This window comes from Palaemon carinicauda, chromosome 20 (genome assembly GCF_036898095.1).
Source record: "Palaemon carinicauda isolate YSFRI2023 chromosome 20, ASM3689809v2, whole genome shotgun sequence".
In the NCBI taxonomy this organism is placed as follows: domain Eukaryota; kingdom Metazoa; phylum Arthropoda; class Malacostraca; order Decapoda; family Palaemonidae; genus Palaemon; species Palaemon carinicauda.
The window spans coordinates 104,005,338-104,015,546 of NC_090744.1; the positions used below are offsets into that span (position 1 = coordinate 104,005,338).

General features: G+C 32.9%; 1 long non-coding RNA gene across 2 annotated transcripts; it reads right to left on the reverse strand.

Moving 5' to 3' along the window:
- Positions 1-1,275: 1,275 nt before the first annotated feature.
- Positions 1,276-5,994, reverse strand: LOC137614345 (uncharacterized). 2 transcript variants are annotated; one of them, XR_011039070.1, is made up of 2 exons: positions 5,800-5,994; positions 1,276-2,736 (listed from the first exon to the last, which is right to left on the reverse strand). It is a non-coding gene; the product is annotated as an uncharacterized lncRNA (long non-coding RNA). The 2 variants fall into 2 exon arrangements; XR_011039071.1 differs by having other exon boundaries at positions 1,276-2,795.
- Positions 5,995-10,209: the final 4,215 nt, after the last annotated feature.

Genomic DNA, 10,209 nt, shown 5'->3' on the forward strand with positions numbered 1-10,209 from the left:
TTCTGGCAAAGTTCTTTTTCGAACAATTTTTCTATTCCTATTTCTTGTCCCTCATACTTCTCTTTTTGTACTCGTTTAAGTTATCGAGTGGCATTATATATATATATATATATATATATATATATATATATATATATATATATATTAAAAAAAAAAAAAAAAAAGCTACCATCGTAGGTTTTGTTTTTCATTATCGATCTGTTCTGATGAATGATTTTTGACGGGACCTTAAAAACCACATTATGATGTTCCCTATTTTTCCTCTTTCCTCACAGGGTTATTTTTTCTTTTGGAGCCCCTCTGCTTATATCTCCTACTTTCCTAACTAGGGTTGTAGCTTAGCAAGTGATAAAAATAATAGTTTTAGGATTATATCCGCTTATACCATACATTGTGTGATATCTGAGTAATGATCTTTTCACCTGCAACCTATTTTCAGAGATAAAAGGATATAAATTAATCTTTCGTGATCCCCATATCTCTCTCTCTCTCTCTCTCTCTCTCTCTCTCTCTCTCTCTCTCTCTCAAAGTTGGTTATACAGTTTAAGTCAGCTTTACTAGTTACTGCATTAACCCGTGACGTATTTCACCTGTCCTTTGTAATCAAACTGAAAGGGTACATTTCCAGCAATCATGTTTTTAATAACAGTTTATACCATACATCCACAACTAACCATCTCTATTTGATAACTCATTTACTTAATTAGTAAAAACTTCATTAGAAATATCCCAAATTAGAAATATTCTAATTTAAATATAACTATTAAATATTCCTATTTAAATATTCCTATTAATGTTAATATTTCAATGTGATTACCTGATCTCCATCCATATTCTAAAGCTCAAAGTAATTCCGTATCATAATTCATAACAAAAGCGTCAGGAATGGGTTTGGAGTGATAATGGCTTTCAAATTCTTTTCTATTAGAAATATTCCTATTTAAATATTCCTATTAATATTATTAACTTATATAGCTCCATATTCTGAAGCTCAAAAGTAATTCCGTATCATATTTCATAACAAAAGCGTCAGGGAAGGGTTTGTTGTGATAATGGCTTTGAAATTATCCTCGATTACTGTTGTCAAACCATCTTTGGTAAAAATAATCATTATGCAATCCAATTGGAATGGTATGTTTGGTATTAAGTTTGTGTAATTTCATTCCTTTAAACACTTATTACTTTTCCTAAATTGAGATTCTATAGCAAAATTCTTGAGTTGCTTTCTGATGTTATAAGATAAACCCCTTTCTACACCAATAAATAAACACTATAGATTATAATGACATTTATTTATCAAGCATACAAATTGCATTACCATAATTTTGTAGTTACATTGTTAGAATTAAAAGTAAAGAAATTACTAGTCATGAAATTTATTCTACTCATTCCAGAAGCACAAATTTCCTTCGTAATGATTGAAGTCCCGAAAAAAAACCTCAAAATTTAAAAAGTTCTTATTTACATCAATTAGCTCCAAATGAAATAAAAATACCAAAGGATAATATAAAAGTTTAATGCACTTCTAATCGCTACTAGTTCTCCCATTAAAGATTTAGTTTGCTCTCATTAACTATAGCCTGTTGTCGCAAAGTTTTGTTAACATCTTGACATGGATGTATAGTCTTATCACAGCATTATTAGACCCTCCAGTAATTTTAGCTCAAAGTTAAAGCAGCTTATTGACCGAAGCAACTTTATTTACCTTAAAATTCATCTAAGATACCTTAACACCTACAATTGGCTTAGCTAGTTAAGAAAGCTCCAACTACTCTTTTCTCCGTCGAGAACTTTTATTAGTTAAATATTAATAGTTATACCAAGATGAAGTTTTCTCGCTTGTGCTATCCAAATTAGTTTATACAGTAATAGTATGACATTTAATGTAGGTGCTAATTCGTGCTAATTCAAATTACTTTAAAATATTCTTTTTTTTGATTGATGCAAGGCACAGGCTTCTAGGCCATACTAACACGGCCATTATGGCTGTAGGCCGTTTACTTTGTTATCTGGACTTTGGCAAGAGCAAAAAAAAAAAATATTAAGTACAGAGATTTGCTATTTAACTTATTTCTACAGGTAGAATCAATTTTCTATGGTAATTTCTACCGAACAATACAGTAGGACTACATACCATCAGTAGACTTACAGGATTATTTACATGATCAGGGCGTAATGTGTACAGGGAAGGTTACAGTCTTCAAAAGAGCCCTATTTCAGCACATGAAGTTACATTATGTAATCTTACCAAGTTGAAAGTATTCTTAGTAAAAATCATCTTGCTGGACCTTACACTTCTTACTCAAGGTGGTTAGGTTTAAACTTAGAACTTATATAAGGGCAAGATCAAAATTTATTAAAATTTACTTGCTACATACATCTGTAAAACTGATCAAGGAGAAGAAATGTCAATTAGCCAGACTAGTGCACAACAGCATCTATGTCCTTAACCGATGTATTGAAGACTTCCTATTCCATCCAAGTTGGTAATTTACTATGCCACAGCTCTTCTCTCCCCAGTGTTCATGTCAATCTTGGGTGGTTCGAGTCGGGGCCACAGGCGAGAGTTTAGAAGAGTAGGCCTTCTCGTTGCCGGGATTACGAAGTCGCTTTCCAGCGAAGGAGTCTTTGTGGTACTTCCTTTCCTCGTGTACGTAGCAAATCCAAACACTAGATTACCAGTTTGTCCCAGCAAACTGCCTGCATGGTCCGCTCTTCAGAATTCTTTGGCAGATTCTAGAATAACAGACCGGAATCTTTGACCTTACAACATTCCAGTTTTAACATTCAGCCTGCTAGAAAGATTTAACTTAATTTATGGCACCATGTAATACTGCACTGCAAGCAAACTTAAAAGTTATCTTCCAAGCCTGTTTAAAAGATTTAGGATAAAATACTTACAGCACCATGTAATTCTGCACCGCAATTAGGTAGATACAGGCTACTGCTCAAACATTTTTAAAAAACAGCTTTTTCTTAAAGTTACAAATTCAATGCTTTGCGTATAAAAAAACTACAACAACATCTCAAAACCATTCATGGCGTACCCACAGTCTAGGCGTACCAAAGGAAATTTTTAATAAGTAGATATAATTAGGCCAACCTTGATATTTTGGAAAAAATACTATACAAGCTGAACCCTTACATAGCTTACTAAAAGAATTTTCTCTCGGGACTATATCCACCAATAGAGTTGCCTTGCCAACCTGACTTTCAATTTGTTACCCGGCGTGGTTAGTAATCTGTACTGTCTACAGGAAAAGATATTTTCAAATTAGATTTTTAACCAAAGTAGAACTGCAATATCCGATAAGGGGAATATAGAAGTGCGTACATCTAAGATATCTAAAAAGGCCAAATTTATAAAGGGAAAACAAGCTTCAAGAAATTTAGTAGTTCAGTGTAACAGGTCTTTCTTTGTTCTCTACAAAAAGCTCTTACTGTAAAGTGGCTTTAAACAATGATACCTATTGACAAGAATTTACAGAACTAAACTCGCAAGGTAGAAAATTTTACTAGTTTTAAAGTATACTCCAGTGAGTTCGTTAAAATTAACAAAATAAGTTAATCTAAAATCTAAAGATTGCAAGAGGTCTGAACAACAACAGCAGAAATAGAAAAATTGTATTCACCAACATAAAAATATATATTTTTGGCAATAAAGAAATTAAAATTCGTAAGTCTCCCACCACTGTCTTAAACTTATTTGATTCAAAAAGTTAAAATTTTATGAGAACCCTTGGAACAATCTACCAAATACCGGCGTTAATGACCAATTGATCTCGTCCCGGTAAATATAATCTTTTATATTTGCTGTACAAAAACAGCTGGGCCACTAAAACATGTTCTAATTATAAAAACCATGACAAATAAAATAACCTAATATTCTGTACCGTATCAATTATCATATATATCTACCATACTGAACACATACAAAGATAACTGGATCATCATTAGTTATCCCCAAGTTATATCCTGTAAAATAAAAAAAAAAGATTAGTAAAAGTATTTCAGGATGTCCATGGTAGACTTTTAAAGCCTACCATGGACACCCTTAAGTCCACCTTTGCCTTCGTGGCACCAGCCACCCCGGCAAAGGTGGACTTTAAAGAATGGCAAAGTAATTAATAAATACAACTTCATTCAAACATGCTAACAATCTTCTATACACTTCATGGAAACTTACAAAACAGGCTTAGGAGATACAAATGCTAAATGAAATTTTAAACTTGCTAACAATTCAAACAAATTTGTTTTGAGATTTTGACTAAACAGTCTTAGAATTACATAAATGTTATGAAATTTTAAACTATTTCAAACAATGTTAAATTTTTTTTGGGGAAATTTCCATAAGCTCAAACTTTTCTGCTATTCAACTCTCAAACTAAAAATTTAGCAATTTAATAAGCTTCTCAGATCACACATAACCGATAGGTAATTAAAAGTTTCACTATACAGTTTAGACAAATGCTTGCTCGTCATTGTTTAAAAGCTCTACCTTGCCTGCCATTTAAAAGCCTTAATCCTGTAACTAATACTGTAAGTCTACTGATGGTATTTAGTCTTACTGTATTTTTCTCGGTAGAAATTAGCCATATTAAGTAGATTTTACCTGTAGAAATAACTAATTTCAATATAAAAATTAAATAAAACAGACCCATATAATAACTAAATTAACATTAACCAAATTAAATTTACAAAATTAAATATTCTAGATAAAATTTCCGCAATCTGAAACATGAAAACTTATAAGGTAAAACTGATTTTATTTCATAATGCCGAAATAATTAAGCTTTGAAAGTTTTATAATTTCATAATGCCGAGGTAATTAAAATGTCAGCTTTGTGCTCAACCACTTAGCTAGCGATTCCTATTATCACTAGGCTTAAAATTTCATACCTTAAGACTCATTAAATTTGTACTAGAACGGTCAATTAGTCGTTTTCCTTTTACTTAAATGAGTACCGTCAAAAATCACTACGTTAAAATACATTACAGTTATTTATAAAGATAAAAAAAATGAAATATTCTAAAATTTGCTACAGTTTAATAAACTAAGGATATCAGATAAGACACTCAAAATTTAAGTTTTAGTTTTCTAGCCAAACTGTTATCTTTATTTGGATTATGATACAGGAAGTTAATGAATACGATCATACCAAGGCCAAAAGTCTTATTGAAAGTAAGGTAGCATAAAAAAAGAAAAAAAAAGAAAAAAAAAAACAGAAATAATTACGTACCTCAAAACATGCAGGTAACAATCCATAATAAAATAAATTGGAAACCAAATCATAACTTTAAAAGGATAACTTACTTCTTTAAAACATAATTGAAGTTAGACTAACATAACTACGGATCAACTTGCCAACAATCACATATATAACCGACATTGAAAGGCCTATTTAAGAAATTTTAAGAAAAAAAAAAAATGAAAAAATAAAAAAAAAGCTAGATTCCACTAGATTCCACACAGGGATTAAAGACTTCGTAAAAAAAAATAAGTAAAACTAAAATTACACCAATCAACGTATATGAGACAAATCTTTACATTATCTACTTCATACGACTAATTATCGATAAAGTTTCAATGCGTGAAAAATTACTAGCAAGGCCAAAGGCCATAAAAGACGGGAGATAAAGAATCGACACAAACTATTAACGACACGAGTTACGCAGGAACACAAAAATAGCCAGAACCATAGATTTTTTCCCTTAAAACGGGCATTTGCCATAAGAAAAAAAAAAATAAAACCAACAAACATCGGTGCAAACTTCTTGCTAAAAACCATGACCACTTACCCTTCATTATCCCGCAAATAACCAGCTGATGCACCTCACCATATAGTTCAGCCAACCTTGATAAATCTTCAATTAAACGTAAAAAAATCTATTATCACTCGTAAATAATTTGCAAATAAACGCCATCTTCTTTTATCAACACCTTCGATTAGTTTCACTGCCCAATCGGCCTCCACATCTCCCGCCCAACTAACAGAGAAGCGTCTCGGTCGTGGAAGAAAAACCCGTCTGTGAAATTGTCCACCAAGGACTCTGGAATGCAAGCGATGAAAGACATGCTGCCAAGGATTCTTTAACCACGGGAAGTGGCATTGTATATTGCCTACAATTCTGTCTGGCTTTGGTGATTTTCTTTATTTTTGTCTTTGGTTATAATTCTTAGAGAGATTTTTCGTTGACACTTAATTACTCGGCTTGATTTCATTATGTATTTTTTATTAAAGATTATTTTTGGCAGTTGTTCTTTATTATGTATTTCTAGTCATTATTTTTGTGTTAATTCGGCCTTGCTTTTAATATGTTTTTCAGATCCATTCTTAATTCAATTTTTTTCTTTTATAGCCTTCTAGATTGGGCCTGGATAAACGATTATTTAACTAACCTTTTGTAAAATACTGTATAAATTTATATCTATTTTTGTAATAGAATAATTACGAAAATAATGTTATTTTGAAAGAATGTAATCGTAGTTTTATGATGAAATATAAAGAAAACTACCTAGGATTTTTTCTTTGTTCTGGTCTATTTTCATTTCCTTTTATTGCTTATTTTTTTCCCAGGAAATTTTCTTTCTGGCCTATTTTTCATTTCCTTCTGCGGTTTTTTCCTTTATCATGTAATTTCGTTAATGCTAATACAAATTTCCATTTTATGTCCTATTATTCCCCGTTACCTTGTTTTATACCATTCATATTACTCTGACACATAGCCTACCCAAGAGAGGAGGATATATCACATTATTCTATCTTATTTCTCTTCCTCTTTTGTTAAAGTTTTTATAATCTATATAGGAAATATTCATTTTAATGTTGTTACTGTTCTTAAAATATTCTATTTTTCCTTGTTTCTTTTCTTCACTGGGCTATTTTCCTTGTTGGAGCACCCTGGCTTATAGCATCTTGCTTTTCTGCCTAGGGTTGCAGCTTAGCAAGTAATAATAATAATAATAATAATAATAATAAAAATAATAATAATAAAGATAATAATATTAATAATAATAATAATAATAATACTAATAATAATATAATATTCTATTTTTCTTGTTTCTTTTCCTCACTAGGGAATTTGCCCTGTTGGAGCCCCTGGGCTTATAGCATCCTGCTTTTCCAACTAGGGTTGTAGCTTAGCAAGGAATAATAATAATAATAATACTAATACTAATAATAATAATAATGATAATAATAATAATAATAATAATAATAGAATATTCTATTTTTCCTTGTTTCTTTCCTCACTAGGGTATTTTCCCTGGTGGAGCCCCTGGCCATATAGTATCCTGCTTTTCCAATAATAATAATATAAGAGTTCGCATATCTATAATGGATGTTGAGGAAATTGAAAATGTTCAAGAGTAAACTAACCCAATCAATAAATTCTGATACATCATTATATTGATCCAAATTACAGTATCTAAAAATTGCTGTGCCAAAATATTAAATAGATAATGATGATATATTATAATATAATATCCAAGGAAACCTATAAGACAGCGAGCTTGAAATGATTTATAGGTTACTAGCACGCCATTGTGTTTATAAATCACAAAATTCCTATCATGTAAAGCCCTGTCCACAAGATCGACCATGCCCGACGGGCAAACAGTGATACCAGACCACAATAGTTAGTAAGAATGAGGGTTAATGACGTCAGAAGTGGGAAAACCACAGACAGGGATCTGGCATCATACAGTGTTGCCAGATCCCTGCCTTTAGTTTTCCTGCTTTTGACGTCATCAACCCTCATTTTCACTAACTATTGTAGCCTGGTATCACTGTTTGCCCGTCGGGCATGCTCGATCGTGTGGACAGGGCTTTAAAATTCATGTTTACGTGCTCGCGTATGTATATACACATTAAGGATTAATTTAGCAGTGTGTATAATAACAATTGATATGACATATAATGAGAATGAAAGATAATAAAGGTGAATTAAGAATAACAGAATGGGTCCTTAAACATTACAGAAGAAGCATGGGAAGGAATAATAGACGATGGATTGACGAACTAAGAAAGTTTGGGAGACGTGGACTGGCATAGAAAGACCGTAAATAGACGCAAGAGGAAAGACAAGTCTGAGGCCCTTGTTCTGCAGTGGCCTAGTAACGGCTGGTGATGGTGGTGATGATGATGATAATAACAAGGCATCATACCATAAAGCCAAAATTCTAATGTTAGACAGAAGTTCGAGTAAAAAATTCTAACCAGCTTGCAGGAGTATATTTCGTGCTTCTATGTATGTAGTTATTATTATTATTATTATTATTATTATTATAATTATTATTATTATTATTATTATTATTATTATTATCATAGCTTGATAAGCCAAAACCCTAGTTGGAAAAGCAGGATGCTATAAGCCCAAGAGCTCCAACAAGGAAAATAGCCAAGCGGGGAAAGAAAATAAGAAGGAAGTAGAATAGTCTAGTTTGCCTGTGCGTATCCTCAAACAAGAAAACTCTAACTCAAGATAGTGGAAGACCATGTTACAGAGGCTAGGGCTCTACCCAAGATCAAAGAGCAATGGTTTGATTTTGGAGTGTCCTTATAGCTAGAGTCTCCTCTGCTTACCAAGAGGAAAGTAGCCACTGAACAATTACGCTGTAATTACCCCTGTAAGTGAAGAAGACTTTTTCGGTTATAAAAGTGTTATGAAGTGTATGAGGATAGGAGAATGTGTAAAGAATAGGCCAGACTATTCGATGTATGTGTAAGCAAAGGAAAATGAGCCGTCACCAGAGAGGGATCCAATGTAATATTATCTGGCCAGTCAAAGAACCCAATAAATGTCCGGCAATAGTATCTCAACGGGTGGATGATGCGTTGGCCAACCCACTACCTGCAATTACCCTTCTTGGCCAAGGACATTCCAAAATCAAACCATTGTTCTCTAGTCTTGGGTAGTGCCATAACCTCTGTACCGTGGTTTTCCACTGTCTTGGGTTAGAATTCCCTTGCTTGAAGGTACACTCGGATACTCTATCTAATTTCTCTTCCTCTAATTTTGTTAAAGTTTTTATAGTTTATACAGGAAATATTTATTTTAATGTTGCTACTGTTCTTAGAATATTTTATTTTTCCCTGGTTCCTTTCCTCACTGGGCTATTTTGCCTGGTGGGGCCCCTGGGCTCATAGCATCCTGCTTTTCCAACAAGGGTTGTAGATTAGCAAGTAATAATAATAATAATAATAATAATAATAATAATAATAATGTGCAGATGAAACAAGAGTGTTCTAATTTACTATGATAATCCCCTTTTTGCGTCATACCCATGTCAGCTAACATTGATTACTATAAAAAAGGGAAGCATTTACTATTCAAAGAAGTATTAATGTGCTTACGTAAAGAAATGTTCCACATCCCCAAAACAGTGTTTGGTACTGTACAACTGTTCATGTACTGTATCAGAGTCACGCGCCCCTGAACACCTGTATCTCTTCGGATCCCATAATTATGGAAGTGGCCTGTGAACTCTCACGTTATCCTACCTGCTTTTATCTGGTTCTCTCTCTCTCTCTCTCTCTCTCCTCTCTCTCTCTCTCTCTCTCTCTTGGAACCGGACACAAAAAACTCGAAAAAAGGCTTAGTCAAAATGTGAATAAATATATTCAGAAAAAATTATACAGTGCATTCTCTCTCTCTCTCTCTCTCTCTCTCTCTCTCTCTCTCTCTCTCTCTCTCTTGGAAGCGGACACAAAAAAACTTGAAATTGTGATCAGGCTTAGTCAAAATCTGAATAAATATATTCAGAGAAAATTTTAAACATTGCGCTCTCTCTCTCTCTCTCTCTCTCTCTCTCTCTCTCTCTCTTGGAAGCGGACACATTAAAATTTGAAATTGTGATCAGGCTTAGTCAAAATCTGAATAAATATATTCAGAGAAAATTTTAAACATTGCGTTCTCTCTCTCTCTCTCTCTCTCTCTCTCTCTCTCTCTCTCTCTCTCTCTCTTGGAAGCGGACATAATAAAATTTGAAATTGTGATCAGGCTTAGTCAAAATCTGAATAAATATATTCAGAGAAAATTTTAAACATTGCGTTCTCTCTCTCTCTCTCTCTCTCTCTCTCTCTCTCTCTCTCTCTCTCCTCTTGGAAGCGGACACAAAAAAACTTGAAATTGTGATCAGGCTTAGTCAAAATCTGAATAAATATATTCAGAGAAAATTTTAAACATTGCGTTCTCTCTCTCTCTCTC